This window comes from Puma concolor, chromosome C2, assembly GCF_028749965.1.
Source record: "Puma concolor isolate L17-30 chromosome C2, mPumCon1.1.hap2, whole genome shotgun sequence".
Taxonomy (NCBI): Eukaryota; Metazoa; Chordata; class Mammalia; order Carnivora; family Felidae; genus Puma; species Puma concolor.
In genome coordinates, this window is record NC_141675.1 from 78,835,424 (window position 1) to 78,853,325 (window position 17,902).

General features: G+C 48.0%; 1 protein-coding gene across 4 annotated transcripts in view; it reads left to right on the top strand.

Moving 5' to 3' along the window:
* The window catches only part of ST6GAL1 (ST6 beta-galactoside alpha-2,6-sialyltransferase 1), a 120,831-nt gene that overhangs the window by 21,343 nt on the left and 81,586 nt on the right, over nucleotides 1–17,902 (top strand). For 2 of the 4 annotated variants that reach the window (XM_086674950.1, XM_086674952.1), the window contains exon 2: nucleotides 7,069–7,199. The exons of the other annotated variants lie outside the window; for them this stretch is intronic. The gene's annotated coding sequence lies outside the window, so the exon portion shown is untranslated. The remainder of the gene's footprint in view (nucleotides 1–7,068; nucleotides 7,200–17,902) is intronic. 4 annotated transcript variants of the gene reach the window in all.

The following is a 17,902-nucleotide window of genomic DNA, read 5'->3' on the forward strand; positions in this document are numbered from 1 at the left end:
TCCACCTTGCCTCATTTTTTTCATATCTCTTTGCAAGAGGGCAGCCCCACAGCCTGACAAAATCCCTGTGAAAATGCCCCATGTGTGACTGGACGTGTGGGAGGCGCATAGGAAATGCACATACAGTCTCTTATCTGCGATTTCCAAATCCAAACGTCTGGGAAAACCAAGTTTTATTTTTAACCCATTTGGTGGCGAAACCTGTCTGGACTAATGTGCAGCTATTTATAAATCTTTATTTAACCTACTTAGAATAAGCATCCATTTGTTTTGCTGCAGAAACATGAATCCGCATTATTATGAGGAGCTGCCCTGCCCTTGCTGTGGGTGTTACGCAGTATATAGTTTAGGGAACGCAGCACTTTTCCAAAATATGAAGCATTCCGAATTCCAACACTTATCTGGCCTCCAAAGATTCCTGATAAGTGATTGTGAACCGTAGTTAATGCTTTCCTAAATGTCTGGCCTTGGAAACTCTGTGGAAAACAAGTTTGTTGTTGTTTTTTTCTTTCTTTCCCTGGTAACTAAAATTTCTTTTAAGGATCTTTCCAAGAACAAGCTCAGTTTTAAGACCTAATTAAGATCAGGCACAGCAGGCCAAGCCGAGTCGGGCATGCGTGAGATGCCTTCCTGAAACAGAGGGAATGAATAAAAGTCTACCTACTGAAGAGTGAGACCACCCCTCCCCAACATTTTTGTTGTTGCTGGTTCTCACAGTGCTGGCAAGCTAGGAGTAGACCTCCTTTTCCTTGGTCATGAGACCTCTCTGCATAAACTTAAAAGCCCAAGAGAAAAGGCCTATAGATATTGATATTTAGCGTTCTTACTCTCAGCCCTCTGGTGGTAAGACTTCTGTCTATGTAAGTGGAGCTTCCGGTCCCTTTAGTGTCTCACTTGTAAATTTAAAAAGACCACTGAGGATCACCAGACGTTGAGAAAAGCTCAAAACCTAAATCACAGAAACCAAAAGAGACGAACAATGACCACATAAAAAGAAACTCGCAAGACATAGAGACAGAGCAGGGAGAGAAGCAGATTTTACCAAAACCGTTAAGTACTGGTGTCCGCGAAGATAGCACAGTGATAACATAAAGACAGGTGTGCAACAAAAGGAATATTCAGAGACTAACAAAGAACTCTTGGAAATTAAAAGTATGACAGAAATCAACGAGTCAGTAGACTATTTGGAATACAAAGTTGAAGAGATCTTGGAGAAGGGCTAGAAACCAAAAAAAAAAAAAAAAAAAATTAAAAAGGGCTATGGAATGAAAAATAAAGGATCATTCGGAGAAGTTCAACATCTGAATAGGAGGACATACAAAAGAAGAATAGAGACAACAGAGAGAAAGAGTTATCAAAGAAATAATACAAGGAAAACTCTGAGAACTGAGGAACATAGGCTTCTAGATGAAAAAACTCGCTTGAGAGCCTAGTGCTGTGAATGAAAAAAGACATGCATCAAAGCACGTCATTGTGGAAAAAAAAAACCCACATAAACCAGAAGCAAAGCTTGAAGACACAAGCAAAAAAAAAAATCCCAAAATAATTACATATAAGAATAGAAATCTTACAAATAAGAATAAGAAATAGAATAAAAATAAGAATAAGAATACATATAAGAAATAGATTCTACGGCAACACTAGAAGCTGGAAGGCAATGAATGGAGCTGTACCTTTAAGGTTCTGAGAGGGATTTATATCCTACTGAGCATTTATAGTCAGGCAAATTATTAATCAAACGTGAGGGAGGAATAATGGCATTTCAGATGTGAGAAAACTCAATTCTTTTACCTCCCATACATCCTTTCTGAGGAAGCTCCTCTAGATGTGTTCCTTCAAGATTAGGGGGTATTTAAGACAGGAGAAATGGAGTCTTCCTTTAAGCTCAGAGAGCAACCGGTTCAAGTTGGAGTAGGAGGACAGAAGATTCCAGAAGGGAGGGCATCAAGAAAAAAAAAAAAAAAAAAAGAAGTTGGAAAGTTGAGGACTGAATTAGTGATAGGTACACAGAAGATTAAACAAATAAACAGACAATAATGGCCTCCAGAAATGACAGCTGAGGAAAGTACATACATGAAAGAAATGAATCATAACACACCACAGAGCCTGGCTGTGAACAGTCATTTATCTGGTCATGATAATGTATCTTCTAGTGTCGACTTAATAAAAAATGGTATAACTGTATTAGAAGAAGTAGATGAGGTACATGGGATAAAAGCAAGCTAAATTCTCATTTTTCGTAGTCGGAAGTAATGAATAATATCTAGCATTGACAGAAAATGCCATATAAGCATGCTATTTAGATATATACTGAGCTCACTCTAGAATTAGGTAAAAGAGCTGAAAGTCATAGTGTTTGGGTGGCAAAGATTATGGGGCTGGGGCCTGGGGGAGGGCCTGAAATCATGTATGGGTATCGCTCTGACATTAAAATAGGCTCAAGCCTCTCCATGTATATCCACACCGGCAGCTCAAATAGGCACAGTCAGAACTGAAGGATTGTTTGCTGTCGACGTGTTAACAACAAGAATGAATGGGTGTTTTGCACATGGCAGTGGCAGAGGACCTTCCTTTTTCTGATTCTTTGAAAAGGAATTCTTTACGCATTTTATTTTCTTGCCAGAACCCGTGTATTCAGTGCTCAACTCATGTTTAATTTCGGCTTTTGATGAGAGAGCTTGGGGAGGCAGGCCGGCGTGTGGAATTCTGTCTTGGTCACTTACCAGCTTTGGGCCCGGCCTAGTTCCTTCAGCCCTTTTCCTCCTCTGAAAATGGAGAAAACGGGCATCTGGGGCACTCAGTCGGTTGAGCATCCGACTTCAGTTCAGGTCATGATCTCGTGGCTCACGGGTTCAAGCCCCCGCGTCGGGCTCTGTGCTGACAGCTCGGAGCCTGGAGCCTGCTTCGGTTTCTCTGTCTCCCTCTCTCTCTGCCCCTTCCCCACTCACCCTCTGTCTCTCTCACCTTCTCTCTCTCCAAAATAAATAAGAACATTAAAAAAAAAAATAAAATGGAGAAAACACTCCTTGCCTCATAGGGTTGTGTGAGGAATAAATGAATAAATTAGTATATTAAGTGCTTGGCACGTAGTAGTTGCTAAAAACATTTAAGTAAAAAAAAAAATAGAGGACTATTGTGGTTAACCCTTGGTCTAGTACAGGAGCCCTGTAATGTCGGGTCCGGGCCCCACAGATGAACCATCCAGAAGAAACAAGAGCTCGGGAGGGAAGGAGAAGGCACAAATATACCAGGAAGTCTTCTGATCTTAGCAGAAATTCTTCTTGCGTTTTGGGTGCTGTGTCTTCTGATCTGACCGCAGAGCTCAGCAAATGGGTCGAGACCCAGATCCTGGAAAGTTTTATGTGTGTGGATCAATCAAAGCTCTTAGCTAATTTAGCTCCATATCCAAACAATTGGAACGGTCGCTCGGTCGCTCGCTTTCCAGATAATGTGGAATAATGGATGGAGGGTTCACAGGGTTATCTTTTACTCCAGGGCTCCTGTGTGCCTTATGATGATCATGCATTTAAGCCATGGACTTGGGCCCAGCCTACCCCTGGGATAGGCTGACCCCTTCTCTGACTCAGAACCAAGCCCATTAGTAACGATCCTTGCCTGGAGGATGCTGGGCCATGAAATTCTTAAGGTGTATGTTCTTGGCTCATTTTATGAACTTCTTTGGTTCTTGGTGGGCTCTCTAAATCCTGGTTTATGGTCTGTGGTCAGCGCCCACACGTTGTACGTCTGAAAGGAAACACCTGCATGCAGCATGAGGGAGTCAGTGAGGCCAAGGCAGCGTCTCATTTCTCTGCTTTCTTCCTTAGAATCGTCTTCTGAGGCTTCTGGGCTGACCGAGGGCCTTGGCTGAGGAGGTGCCAGGGGCTGTAAGGTCGGGGAACAGCGCAGGCAGGAGTGAGGGCAGGGAGCGATAGAGCAGAGAAGAGGCCTCTAGCACGAGGAAGTTTTGGAGGCAAACTTTGGCTGGTGAGGCCGAGGGACAAAAGCAGTGAAACCAAATCCAGATATTAAGCCAGTGATTCATGTGGGATTTGAGCAGGGAGCAGGGAGCGGAAGACACACAGATTACAGTGGGGCATGAATTCAATGTATTAACACTGTGAGGAAGCACAGGCGTATACAGGTGGCTCGAGGGACATGGGGACTCTGTGGCCAGCTGAATGGATCACACTGGTAGGGTGATAGGAGTTAGTATGAGCCACTTAATAGAAAAGACTTCAAATAGAAAAAGCTCTTGTTATTACTGTTGTAATTGTTTATTTCTCATGTTTCTGCTAAGAACAAGTTGTACTTGCAGTCTAAGACTGGCCCATCTAGTTGCCTCATCTATCAGAAACCTAGTCGTAAACTTGGGAAGGAAGCTGGGGAAAAAAAAGGCTTTGAGTAGCCACAATGGATGGCCAAAGCCCGACTACAAAGCCATGCACTGGGTGATGCTGGGAGTGCCCCTCTGCTCTCAGTCATGGCCCTGAAAGACTTCAGTGAGCCGGAGTCAGCTGGGACCCCAGAGCCTATCTAAACCTAGCTCTTCAGGGGTTTATGGAGGGGATTCGGGGAATGCTTATAGGAAGAAAAAGTAGGAAGTATAGATGAGCTTTGCAGTCTCTTGAACGTCACCAAGCGTCCGCTCTCTCTGGACCTGCACAGTTTCCTGTCTGCCTCTCTCTGGGCCTCTGCCCTCTCTTTGTGGGCCAGCTTCCTCTCCTTCTGCAGGGCCCCACGGCCCCATCACTTGGTCTTGTGCATGGCATTCACTTCTTCTAGCCCTACGATTCCCCGTGAGCTGACTGTAGTCTTTGGTCACCGTTGCAAGTTTGAAAGTACTGATTGGTCCAGCACCCTTATGGGTGAGTTGCTTTTGAGTCAAAGTTCTACCCTGTGTCCATCCGGGGACTGCCCAGGTGTGAGTGTGGGTTGGGTAGCAGGAAGACCTGGCAGAATGACTTGAGCATTTGAACAGTACTGGAGGTCTGCAAGCCATCTGACAAAGGATTTAAGAAGCATTAGTGGAGCCCCGACATTCCCTCATCAGTTGGCAGATTGCCGTGACTGGGGTGCAGGTGCATGGGGTGGAGAGGCAGGGGGTGCTGATCAGCTGGGAAGGGGCACGAGACTAGGCTTCTCAGGGTCTTTGCCTAGGTCACAGGGCCGCAGAAATCCAGGAAGTCTGTTTGGACAGATGGTGGGGTGAACTATCCCTGTCTCGGTGAAGGTTTGGCCTGGAGCAAAAGGCGGGGTAAGAGAGTCTAGCTAGAGATGGGGAGGGGGCCTCCCTCCTGGGAAGAGGGCAGGTGAGTCAGCAGCCCCAGAGTCCACCAGCCCTGGGAGCCCCTTGCTTTTGTTCCCTGGGGAAGGCTCATTACCAGCAGGCTCCCAGGTGGCCACCAGCTCAGCTGCGTTTTGCAGGTAGAGATCTCGTCCCAGCCTGACCCAGTCTCCCCACGGAGACTTTGGCTCCTGCTGTTTTGTCAGCATTAATTACAGACAGCAGCGAAGTGCCCATATGCTGCAAGTGACTTTTTATTTTTCCGTGTCAACTGATGCCTTTGTCCTTTGCTCTGCTCTGCCCTGAGCCTTTGTGGGACCTTGACATTTCCACCCCCTCAATGGCTCATTTCATCTTCACTTTCATCTGATGATGAAACTTCCTATCAGTGTCTGAAGTCTCATGGGGATGACTGTTGTTTCTCATGGCATCTCAGGGTCTCTTCCCCCTGGACACCATGCTTGTGTGTTACCACTCGTCTCTGTCCCTCAGGGGGTTTCCCACCTTTTGCTCCTTACCATTCTCACTCAGATACCCCCTCCCCAGGCTTGATTAGGGGAGTGCATTTAATCAGTAGGTCTTATCTTCTATTTGGGCTAAGCTGAATGTGAACATGAAAAGTGAGAATCCACACGGCTGGCACTCCACTCTCATTTCCACTGCCAGTGTTACCCGTGGTGAGCCAGGTTGTGGGTGAGGGAGGGGCCAGGCGGCCCTGGGGAAGGAGCAGGGGAGGAATGGGCACCCTTCTCCATGGCTGAGAGCGGCTTATATGGCACAGAAGTCCTGGAGGCAGCATTCCAAGATGAGACATTTGGAAACTCTTTGACCGGGCCTTACGGAAATAACCTTGGATTTCCCCAAAGATTTACTTTTAAGCACTCTTTGTAATTACCATAAAAACATTGGAGATGGCCAGCCTTTGGGGGTGGGGTAACATTTATAGCCACATAGGTGCAAGTTATATCACTGTTACAATGGGGCTGCGGGAGAACGCTGATGACACAGAACCAAGTCATGCCTAGCTTTATTGCAGCTTTGTGAAAGATCTGGATAACCAAATAAAACCAGGAAGAGTGTGTTATCTGTAGTTATCTTGGGTGGAGAGGAATAGGTAATTTTTTTCCTTCTGTTGACTTAATTATATTTTCTGAAGTCTCTAGATTAAACACAAATTTCTTTGATCCTGGGAAAAAAAACAATTGCTTGAAAAACATGCTGTTCACCCAGACAGCTATAATAATATATGGACTGAAAATTTAGTTTCCGTTAAAAATGCTCTCAAAATAAATCGGGAATTGAATTCACATTCGTAACATTCCAAACAACATACTGTGGGTCAAAGGGAGACTGTGAGCAAGTTGGATGTGTTCGTTGATTGAAATCAGGTATCCATAAGCCTTATCTAAACACGAGACTTGGGGCCAGAACTGTACTTTTCTTTTTCTTGCTTTTCTTACTAATAATAGCTAGTAGCACAGGATTAAGTGGCTGTGGTAGAATTTGCTTTGCTTCATCTAGAGCTCAGTGAAATTGCACAGCCCCCGAAGGGGTAGGTCTGGGTGAATAGATGGGCAGTTTGGGTCCTGGAAAGGTGCCTGGCTGTTTCAGGTGGGGCTGTAGTTCTGGAAGGGGCTCTGAGGTGTCACGAGTGACCAGGGCCAGGAGTGGGAGGAGGAAGGGGGCTAGCCCTCCTGCATGTGTTAACATATGCGCTTCTGGTGCTTTGTCGGCAACTTTTCTGTGTGTGCGTGTGTGCGTGTGTGTGTGTGTTTCCTCTGTAGGTGAGGTAGAGCCGATTGTGCAGAGCTCTGCGGCCAGCAGCCCACAGAGAAGCAGTGAGCCCCAGCTGAAATGAATTGGCCTCCTTGAGCGTGCCCATGCCCTGGTGCCCAGCCTCTGTCCCAGCAGTGAGGTAAGACCACTTGAATCCCAGCTTGGGGACAGAGAGGGCAGAACGCCTCCTCTTTGGAGGTGCTGGAAACCTCTCCCTCTAAAGCTCAAGGGAGAAGGAGCAGTTGTTTCTAGTATAAACCACCTGCTTCTACCTCAGCCCGTTGCAGGGCAGGGTCACTTGGTGGCTGCAGAGGCTTTGATTTTTCCGAGCAGGGCTTTTGGAATCTTAACGGGGAGTTGTGTTTTTCTCAGTTGCTGGTGAAATTTGAACTCCAGAGGGGATGAATTTATCCTCCAGGTAAGACTGCACGGGATTCACGTGAATGGCTTAACTTAGGGGTCACCTGCTCTGTTCTGCAAGGGAGCTTGAGCTCTTAGGATACTTTCTCTTTCTCTCTGTCTCACACCCAAGGGAGACAGAATGACCAAAATGATGTGAGGAGGTTAATACAAAGCATTCCGCTAAGCTCACTAAAAAATGACTAATTACCTAGATATGTTCTGATTGTAAAGGTAATATGTGCTCATAGGACACCTGGAGAAATACTGACATGGAAGAGAATAAAACAGGCCTGAAATCCTACCCCTGCTGACAGTCCTTCAGATAATTTTCATTAAGGTTACTCCTTCAGTCCTTCAGCCCCCACGGCATGTTGCCGCCCCCTGCACGGAAGTAGAGAGGTGAGGCCGAAAGAACCCTCAATTAGGAGCCCGGAGAATTTGCTGCTAGTCTGGGCACTCTCAGAGAGCCGATTTTTAAATATTCAGGAGTTTTGCAAACTGCTTGTTAAAAACTGTTGACAGCTAGAGATTGGCCACGGTGGGGAAGTTTACACTGCCGAAGTTAGCCAGTTTTATAAACCAGGGCTTTTTGGTTTTGGAGATTCAGGTTACTTGCTCGTTCTACCACCGACAGGCTGGGAGGCATGAAGCAAGTCACTGTCCTGTGCATCTTCCTTGTCCTTCCTCTCCTGCGGAGAGTACTGCTCAATGAGCATTAACAGAATGGATGAACGGATGAGATTTCTGTTCTAATCATCCCATGAGGCGGTCGTGAGGCTCCCTGCCCGTGGGAGGGGGCTTAGGTGATTGGTAAACCTTTGGTTTCTCAGTGGAGAGAAGTCTGCTGGCCTTTCCCCACGCCTTGGCTCTCGCTTCTTGGGAAATCTGTGAATTACTGACACCCTTTTGTAAGGGCAGATAAAAACTCTCCATTTACTCATGGACATCTGGGGCATATTTCCTTCCTGGAAAAATCAAGGAGTCGGTCAAAGAAGTGTGAAAAGGAAGGCCCAGCACGGCTACATGTGAGAGCCAGGACTGAAATTAGAGCTTTTGACTCTTAAATTCTACAGGAGGGTATGAGGGGGGAGGAGGAGGAGGAGGAGCACTTCCTGCCAAATGTAAAAATTGAAACAAAAGCCTCTTTCTTCAAGGCCCTGCTGTGGGCAGATTAGAGCTAATTAAATTAGCATAATGGAGCCCCAGCCTCTGCCCTTCTCCCTCTACTTTCCTGGAACCTTTGGGCTCCCTGCCTCCCCACCCGCTCCCCATGTATTCCGGGGAAGGGGATAGGGAGAAGGTGGGGCATCAATTAGGCACCAGTTCACTTTGTAGAATCGTAGTTCAGAGAATTAGAAAGGTGGGAAGGACTGGAGAGGCCATTTGGTCTGAAGCCCTCATTTTAAGAAGCCAGGTCGCACAGCTGGTGACTGGCGGTGGGTGGCCGATGGGAAGGTACGTGCTCCTCCTGGGGAGGCGGGGAACCAGGCTGGTGGGATGGGGCACGGCTCTGGAGGCCTCCTGATCACTGAGCGCTTGTGTGCCATGGCTAAAGGGACGTGGTGGATGGTCTCAGGGGCCGCCCCTGCCTCCACCTTTCTCAGACCCCTTCCCGTGTGTCTGCTGTCATAGCCTTCGTGCATGTGGGGCTTCTCCGGTGTGCTTGCAGTTAAGTCCCCTTCCTCATCAGGGGTTTGGTTTTCCACTGAAACCACCTGGGCAGATGCTAGTCTGGGGACTTACCTGTGTGTACGAGGGAGGGCAGGAAAGGGTCGGTGACGGCTCTAGGCACTGTGCTTGTACTCTCGTCTGCGGAATCTCATTTAGTTCTGCAGTGGCCTGACAGGATAATAGGTTTTTCCATCTCCACGAGGCAGATGTGGAAATGGAGTCTCTCGTGGAGGTAAAGAGACTTGCCCAAGATTTCACAGCCCACAGGCAACAGAGATGTAAACTCAGCCTGCTGTGACTCCACAGCTCTAGCGGATGCTTTTCACAGCAAGTGCTCGCCTCCAGGAGAGGGCGTTTCCGGATGATGCTGATGCGGTTCCAACAGGCAGGGTCCCTTCCCTCGGGGTACATCATTCCATCTCTGAGGCTATGTGAGCAGCTGCAGCTGCGTGCTTGGGGCTTGACAAAAGGCCACACTGTTCGTTTCAGATACCAAGGACTCTTCATTCTACAGCAAGATAGCATCAGAGCTGGGAGCATCCATAGAATTCTTTAGCATCGTCCCCTCACTCATGTGGTGGCCCCAGGTCTCTGAGTCATTTGGAAGCAGAGGCCCTCTCAGCCTCTGGGCTCCATGTGCTTTTGCCAGGCGAACATACTGAGGTGGATGTGCTCGGTTTTCCTCCATGTTTGGGTAAGTGATTATTCCTCTGGCAAGAGGGATTTACTTCAGTTTCATAGGTAGTTACCGAAAGCCGATTGGGTACCTAGCCACATCTTGTGGCCCGTTCGGTCGGGAGATCCTGGCTGGGCCTTGAGCGCACTGGTATGGCAGGGGACCGGGGGAGGAGCCCTCCTACATCGACATGGTACCCGACGTCTGTTAGCCCACAGCCATACACCATTTCCAAGAATTCTAAAGGGAGAAATTGTCTCAAGGGTCTGCGTGTCCCAGGGCTCCCAGACCCCCCCAAAATTGAGTCTTCGGTGCTCCCCCTGCTAACTACGGAGCAAAGCAGCAAATGGTGGGCCAGAGTCTTGGGAAGATTCCTGCAGAAGGGTAGCGCTGAGGGGAGGAGGCAGAGTGGCCAGAGGGGGAGATCTGGGAAGGCACTGCTGAGTGGGACAGGCGTCTTTGTGGGGCTGGGGTTGAGGGAGGCGTGGCGTGTACAGTTCTGTAGATAATCAGGAATCCTTTTCCTTTGTGGCACCTGATCAGTTCCAGAGGCAGGAAAAACTCACTTCAGCAGGGCGCTCAGAACACGAGTCAGGGCTGAAAGAGGTCCTTGGAAAGCTGGTCGGTGGGCCTTCACATCTTCCATTTGAGGAAACGGAGGCCCAGAAAGGGGAAGAGCCTTGTCGGTGACACAGGTGGAGCTGGAGTCTGTGCTGAATGTCTGGCCAGGGTCTTTCACACCAAACCACTCTGGCTGCACGGGGAAGAATGTTCCCAGAGGCAGGTACAGCCCATTTCCTGCCTTGGCTTGTCTGGCCCCAAACCTGTGATGGGCGGGGTTTGGCTAGTGGAGGAATTTGTGGCAGTGGCCACCCAGAAGGCAGAGGGTGTCCTCTCAATGATGTCAAAGATCCCCTGGCATCTCTGTGATGCCAGCTCTTCATCCTCCTCTGTTGTCAACCTTCCTAGAGGTCTTGTTGAGGCCGAGGTGTATCATTTCTGGCTTCTTGCTGGAAGCTCCCCCACTGTCGGAACAACTCACCATACGGAGAAAAGTGCCCCAGCTTTGAGGCCATTTGAACTGGGTGTAAACCTCGCTTGACCATAGCTGCACGACTACCTGGCTTTTCTGACTCAGTTTCCTCATCTGTAAAACGAGTGAAGATTAGTAATTATTTATGTCCTGCTCTTCCCACAAAGTAGATGCCTGTTAAATGGTACCTGTGATTTTCTCCCTGCAGCTCTATTGAATCCTAACAACAACCTGCACTTATTTAAACTGCACAACTTGGGGGCACCTGGGTGGCTCAGTCGGTTGGGCAACCGACTTCGGCTCAGGTCGTGATCTCGCAGTCTGTGAGTTCGAGCCCCGCATCGGGCTCTGTGCTGACAGCTCAGAGCCTGGAGCCTGTTTCAGATTCTGTGTCTCCCTCTCTCTGACCCTCCCCCGTTCATGCTCTGTCTCTCTCTCAAAAATAAATAAAACATAAAAAAAAAATAAAAAAAAATAAACGGCACAACTTGATGAGTTTTGACACATGTTTACGCTCATGAAATTCTCTGTACAGTCAAGTTAATGAGCATAATCATTAGCACTCAAAGTTTCCTCCTTCACCTTATCCTTCCCTCTTCCCCCTCTCTCTGTCCTGCCTCCCAGCCCCACTCAGCCCCTAATCTGCATTCTATCACTGCAGATTCGCGTGCGTTTTCTAGAACTTTAAGTACATAGCATCATACAGCACGTGTTCTTCTTACACTCAGCATGATCGCTTTTAAGTTTTAATTTAAGTTTTTATCTCAACTCCAGTTAGTACACATACAGTGTAATGTTAGTTTCAGGTGTACAATATAGTGATTGCTGACCTCCATACGCCACCCGGTGCTCACCACAGTCAGTGCCCTCCTTAATCATTTTGACATTCGTCCGCGTCGTGTGCGGAAGTGGTTCATGCCTTTATTGCCGAATAGGGTCCTGCTGTACGGAAATACCACTGTCTGTTTATCCTTTTATCTATTAACAGACATTTGGGTTGTTGCCAATTTGGGGCCATTAAAATAAAGCCCCTGTAAGCATTTGTGAAAAAGTGTTGTGGGGACCTATGGATTCTTTTTCTTGCATCAGTACCTAAGAGTGCGATGGCTGGGCCAGATGGCGGGTGTATGTTGAGCTTTTTAAGAAGCTGCCAAATTGTTTCCTAGAGTGGCAGTGCCGTCTTACATTGCCCCCCCCCCCCCAGCACTACCTGAGAATACCTGGAATAAACTAAATGAAGGAGGCACTGGACCCTCTCTGTACTATCTTTGGCAAGGTGCTCCATTTCCTTGCCAACACTTGGTATGGGCAGCCTTTTTAATTTTAGCTATCCTGCTAGGTTTGCGGTGATATCTTATCATTTTATTCGCATTTCCTTAAAGATCAATGCTGCTGATCATCTTTCCGTGTGCTTATTTGCCATCTGCCCGTTTCCTTTGGTGCAATGTCTGTGCAGAATCTTTTGTTCACTTAAAAAAAATAGAATTTGTTTCTTTGTCTTCTTACGATTGAATCGAGCCCTTTGCTCTACAAACAAATCCTTTATTGGAGATGTTTGGAAATGTATTTTCCAATTCCCAAGCTTGCATGTCGTGAGAGACTATGACACGTAAACTAATAATTACAATTCAGTTGAGTACATACAGGGAAGTGCAAAGGAAGATGAGCAATCTTAGGACAGGAAGTCAGGGAAGCTTCTAGAAGGTAAATGTATGTGAATTGGTTTGTAAAGGAAATTAAAAGTTAGCTAGGTGGAGGGAGGGCAGTCTGGGTGGAAGTTTGTACATGCAAAGGCATGGCCGTATTGAATGTCATGCTGCATGCAAAATTGTAAGTAATTTGATTGGACGACTGGGATTTTGGAGAAGGATGTGGGCTGGACTCCCAGTTGCCGGGGCTTATGGCCTGTGCGCTTCTATTTTTTTTTTTAATGTTTTGTTTTGAAACAATTGTAGATTCACTAGGAGTTGCAAAGATAGTACAGAGAGGTCCAGTGCATCCTTCATTTAGTTTATTCCAGTGGCTTCATCTTACATGATTATAGCACGATATCAAAACCAGGAACGTGAGATTGGGACAATGTGTGTCATTTTCTCGCATGGGTGGATTAGCAGAGCCACTATTACGATCAAGAGATGGGCTGTTCTCTCACCAGAAAGATCTCCCTCATGCCACCCTTTCACTGTCCCACTGCCGTGGCCCCCTCCCCTCTGTGTTTCCTCTCTATAATTTTGTCATTCTGAGAATGTTCTGTAAACAGAGATGGACAGTATGCAAACTTTTGAGACTGGCTTGTTTTCAGTCATTTCAGGCCCATCCAGGTAGTTGAATGTATCAGTAATTTGCTCTTTTTTTTTTTTTTTTTTTTTCTGACTGGTATTCCATGGTATGGATGTACCAGTTTCACTATCGACCTTTGGAAGGACATTTTGGTTGTTCCCAGTTTTTGACTATTACAAATAAAGCTGCTGTGAACAATTTTGTGTAGGTTTTCGTGTAGACATAAATTTTTGTTTTTCTGGGATAAGTGCCCAGCAGTGCAATTGCTGAGTTGTATGGTAAGTGTATTTATTTATTTATTTATTTATTTATTTATTTATTTAAGAAACTGCCAAACTGTGACTGTACCATTTAACATTCCCACCAGCAGTGTGGGAGAGATCCACTTTCTCCACCTCCTTGCCGGTGTTTGGTAGGGTCATATTTTTATTTTAGCTCTTCTGATAGATGGGGGACCGTGTCTCATTATGGTCTTAATTTGCATTTCTCTGATGGCTAGTTGTGTGTCTCTTGCCCTTTCTGCTCCTTAGGTCTGGCTGTGTGAATTTAGACCCCAGGCTATACTTTTTTTTTTTTAATATTTTTTTTAATATTTATTTATTTTTGAGACAGAGACAGAGACAGAGCATGAACGGGGGAGGGTCAGAGAGAGAGGGAGACACAGAATCTGAAACAGGCTCCAGGCTCTGAGCAGTCAGCACAGAGCCCGACGCGGGGCTCGAACCCACGGACAGTGAGATCGTGACCTGAGCCGAAGTCGGACGTTTAACCGACTGAGCCACCCAGGAGCCCCTATACTTTTTAAATGTAGGAAGGAGGGGAGCCTGGGTGGCTCAGTCGGTTAAGTGTCGGACTCTTGACTTCCACCTAGGTCATGGTCTCATGGTTAGTGAGATCGAGCCCGCACTGGGCTCTGTGCTGACAGCATGGTGCCTGCTTGGGATTCTCTCTCTCTCTCTCTCTCTCTCTCTCTGCCACTCCCTTCAAAATAAATAAATAAACTTTAAATGTGAGAAGCAAGAGGACCTACTGCTGACAAACCCCCTCCCACATTTCTGGAGTTGCCCCGAAGCCTGACTTCTTTGTCCTTTGACCTAGTTAGCCAGTTATCGGAGATCCTTCTTCATCATTCTGGGTGCCTCTAGGAAAGTGGTATTTTCTAGAGCTGCATATTTTTCCAGGGAAGTTCCCCCCGCCCCCTTCCGCAGATGAGCAAACAGCCTGTAAGTGTTGACTTTTTTACTGTGCTGTGGAGTAAGCTCTCTCCCTCCACCCTGTTCCTCCCCGGTGCCGGTATGCCAACATCTGTACTTACTGGCAGCTGAGATAAAGAAGCGTCTGGAGTTAGGCCAGGATGGCTATTTTCTCAGTGTTTGGAGGTCTGAAATGCCAAGGGAATCTTGCATGGCCTCAGGCCTTCCCTGTGCTCAGCATCTCCTGATGTTGTTCTTTCACTTCTAGACGGACAGGCAGCGTTACTATGCTGGGAAAAATAACAATGGCAGCTAACAATCCTATAGCATTTATTATGTACCAGGTTCTAAGTGCTTTCTATGTATTACCTCATTCATCCCAACAACCCTAAGAGTTTGGTGCTGTTAATACTGCATTTGACACATGAGGAAACGAAGGCATGGGAGGTCTCATAGCTAGTAAGTGGTGACTCAGTTGGGACTTGAACCCAGATGGCCCGACACCCAAGTCTTCTTGTTTTCAAATGTTTATTTCAGTTATGGTTCGTGAACGTACAGTGCACAAGTCCGTCCTTCTAGTCCTCGCGCTCTGCTATCTGGGAGTAAGGGTGGGCGGCACCTTGTGTGATGCACACCTTACTGTGTGAAACTGTGGGCCTCAGGCCGTGCTTTTGGGAGCATTTGGGAGGCAGGCGGCATGCTGTGGGTGTTCTCTGGGGCGTCAGCACTTTGTGATGCTGCGGTGGGAAATGGAATAGCGGGGGAAGTGCTTTCCTAGGCGGAAAGGAGAGTTTCTTGGAGGCCTGCACTGGCCATGGGCTGCTGTCCGGGTGTGAGTGAGGCTCAGGCTCGGAGCCACAGTCTTGTGGAGACATGATTCTGTTCTACGAGCCTGCTGTGCACTCAGGACTGGCTCACACACACTGTGGGAAGAGGCTGGCGGGGGAGGATGTGGGAGGCCCTGACCCTGGGGAAAGCACCCGTCCTCACTGGTCCTCAGACTCTCAACCACCTGCCTGTGCAGTCATAACCGTGAGCTTGCCTGCCCCCACTCCCTCCTCAGAGATGACTGGGAAAGAGCTGGGGCTTTCTGGCCTGACAGATCTGGGTTTTGATTGCAAAACCCCAGTTTCTGCTATCAATAGGGCAATAACGATATCTAGTATCTAGATCGTTGTGAGGCTCAGTGGGGGCAGGTGTAGTGAATTACCCTAGAGTACGTTGGTTCTCTCTCCTCTTCGTGGGGCCCTTTCCAACCATCCAGCTGAATGGCAGGGCTGTGCTGAAAGAAAATGGGTGTGTGTGTGTGTGGGCGTGTGTGTACCTTGTCCTGATTCCATCAGTGAAGAGTGTCCATTCGCTTACTTAGCACTCAAGCAACTTTTTAATGACCCTCTACCATGTGCCTGCTTCTGTAATAGGCCCTGTGAGCACAAGAGCCACATCCTTGACCTCACGTAGTGTAGGGTCTACAGAGAGAGACAGATATTAATTAGATAATAACACAACTGAGCGTGACATCGTGGATTGTGGAATTGCTCTGGAGGAAGTTCAGTGGTGCCGTGTAAGTGAGCCACGGTCTGAGGCCGGAAGACACTTCCTCAGGGCGCTGCTTCTGACCTGGGTCTGATTCTTTAGCCTTGATCCACCGAAGAGGCCCATGTGGAATGTTCTGTAGGATCAGTTCACTTGTCCTGACTGTAGGCTGACCTGATGCCTGGCCGCCCTGGTGTTTTCCCCACCCCAACAAGCCACACTGTCCTGGGAGGTTCCCCGGACCCAACCACTGACAGCTGCTGCTGGCCCACGGGGGCCAAGGCTGAGCTCAGAGCCACACCTTACAGGGAGGGCCTGGTTATGTTTTTGTTGTTGTTTGTTTTTAAGTGTGCTCATTACTCAGCTTATTACTTATCTGAACGCAGGGGTTTTGATCATCACACAGATATTTTAAAAACACGTTTACTGAGGTGTAATTTATGTTCCATGAAATTAACTTCCTTTAAGTGTAAATTCTATGGCTGCTAGTAAATGTACCGAGTTGTGCAACCATCCAGTTTTAGAACATGTTCATCATTGGAGGGGTCGTTCATCTTTACATGGAAAAGGCAAGAAAATTATTATTATTTTTAATGTGTATTTATTTTCGAGAGACAGAGCACAAGTGGGGCAGGGGCAGAGAGAGAGCGAGGGAGACCCAGAATCTGAAGCAGGCTCCAGGCTCTGAGCTGTCAGCACAGAGCCCGATGTGGGGCTTGAACTCACAAACTGTGAGATCATGACCTGAGCCGAAGTCAGACACTCAACCGACTGAGCCACCCAGGCGCCCCAAGAAAATTATTTTTTATGGAAATGTTCCATAATCATTCTGGGGTTAGTTCTGTTCTCCCAGCAGGAGGATCTAATTAATGAATTCAATTAGCATTTATTGAGTGCCCGCTGGAGCCACAGCTGGGCTAGGTGCAAAGGGGAATAAAGAGAGAAACTGTGGAGAGGGCAGTTTCTCTGTGGCTCACAATGTTCCCACTGAAGCTTCACTGTTCAGTGTCTCCTGTCTGCAGGTGTGGGTCTCATGGCGGTTACAGGGCAAGGTGCTTGCTTTTCACCCTGTAGCTCTTTGCTGAGGACAAGGCAAGGGCCTTGCTTGTGCAACAGTGATGTACTGAAAATACTGGCCGAACAGAGAGAGGGAAGCGTACTCTCCAACATCTGCAAACGGCCCCAGACTTTCACAGGCCTGGATGCAGGATCTGGGAAGAGAGGAGAGTGGGTGTGCTGTTCACAGTGCAAAGATTCCATAGGGTGGGATCGGGGTGCGCGGTGAGGACGCGCTGGGGGAAGAAAGCAGGAGCAGTCAGAGCAGGGGGCTTGGGGGAGTTCAGGGAGTAGTGGTGCCTTGGGTCACCTACAGCTTAGGGGCACATTTGCATGTGGTGGGGTGTGGCTCGGAGGCTTGCCGGTGAGGTGGGGGTGAGGAATTTGGACTTAGTGGAGCAAACTTGGAAGACGCCATTTTGTCTCTAAGGAGGGGCGTAATTGTCCAGAGCCGGATGTGGAGCACAGTCTTGTATGTGGAGAGAGGTGGGAGGCAGCCATGGTTTGGGAGGCTACTGCGAGGGCCCTGATATTAGGTGATGTGGACCTGACTTTAGCTGCGCCGGTAGGGTGAGGAAGGAAGAAGTGGATGCGAGAGAAGATTCTCTCAAGTGCGGGGAGAAAATCTCCCCGTTCCAGCTTCTTCTCCTGGGGTCCAGACCTGCCTCATGCACTTCAGCCAGTCCCTCACGCTCCGCGTGTTCAATACCAGCTTCACCGGCCCCTCCCCACAGCGTGCCCTCCCCTCGCCTGCCATGCCCTCCTCCCCTCCAGTTCTCTATTCCACTCTTCTCGCCCAGGAGGAAGGAGGGGAGCTGGAAAGCAAAACGCTACCACGGAAGGCAGTGCCGTGGAAGGTAGTGGTGAGAGATTTCCAGAGTGGGAAATGCCCAATGCCGAACAGGGGAGCTGAAGAAGGGCTGGGGACTTAGGGCTGGTAGTAGCCAGGCAAGCCAGATGCTTCAGGTGCAAGATTTAAAGAGGCACTCATGCTC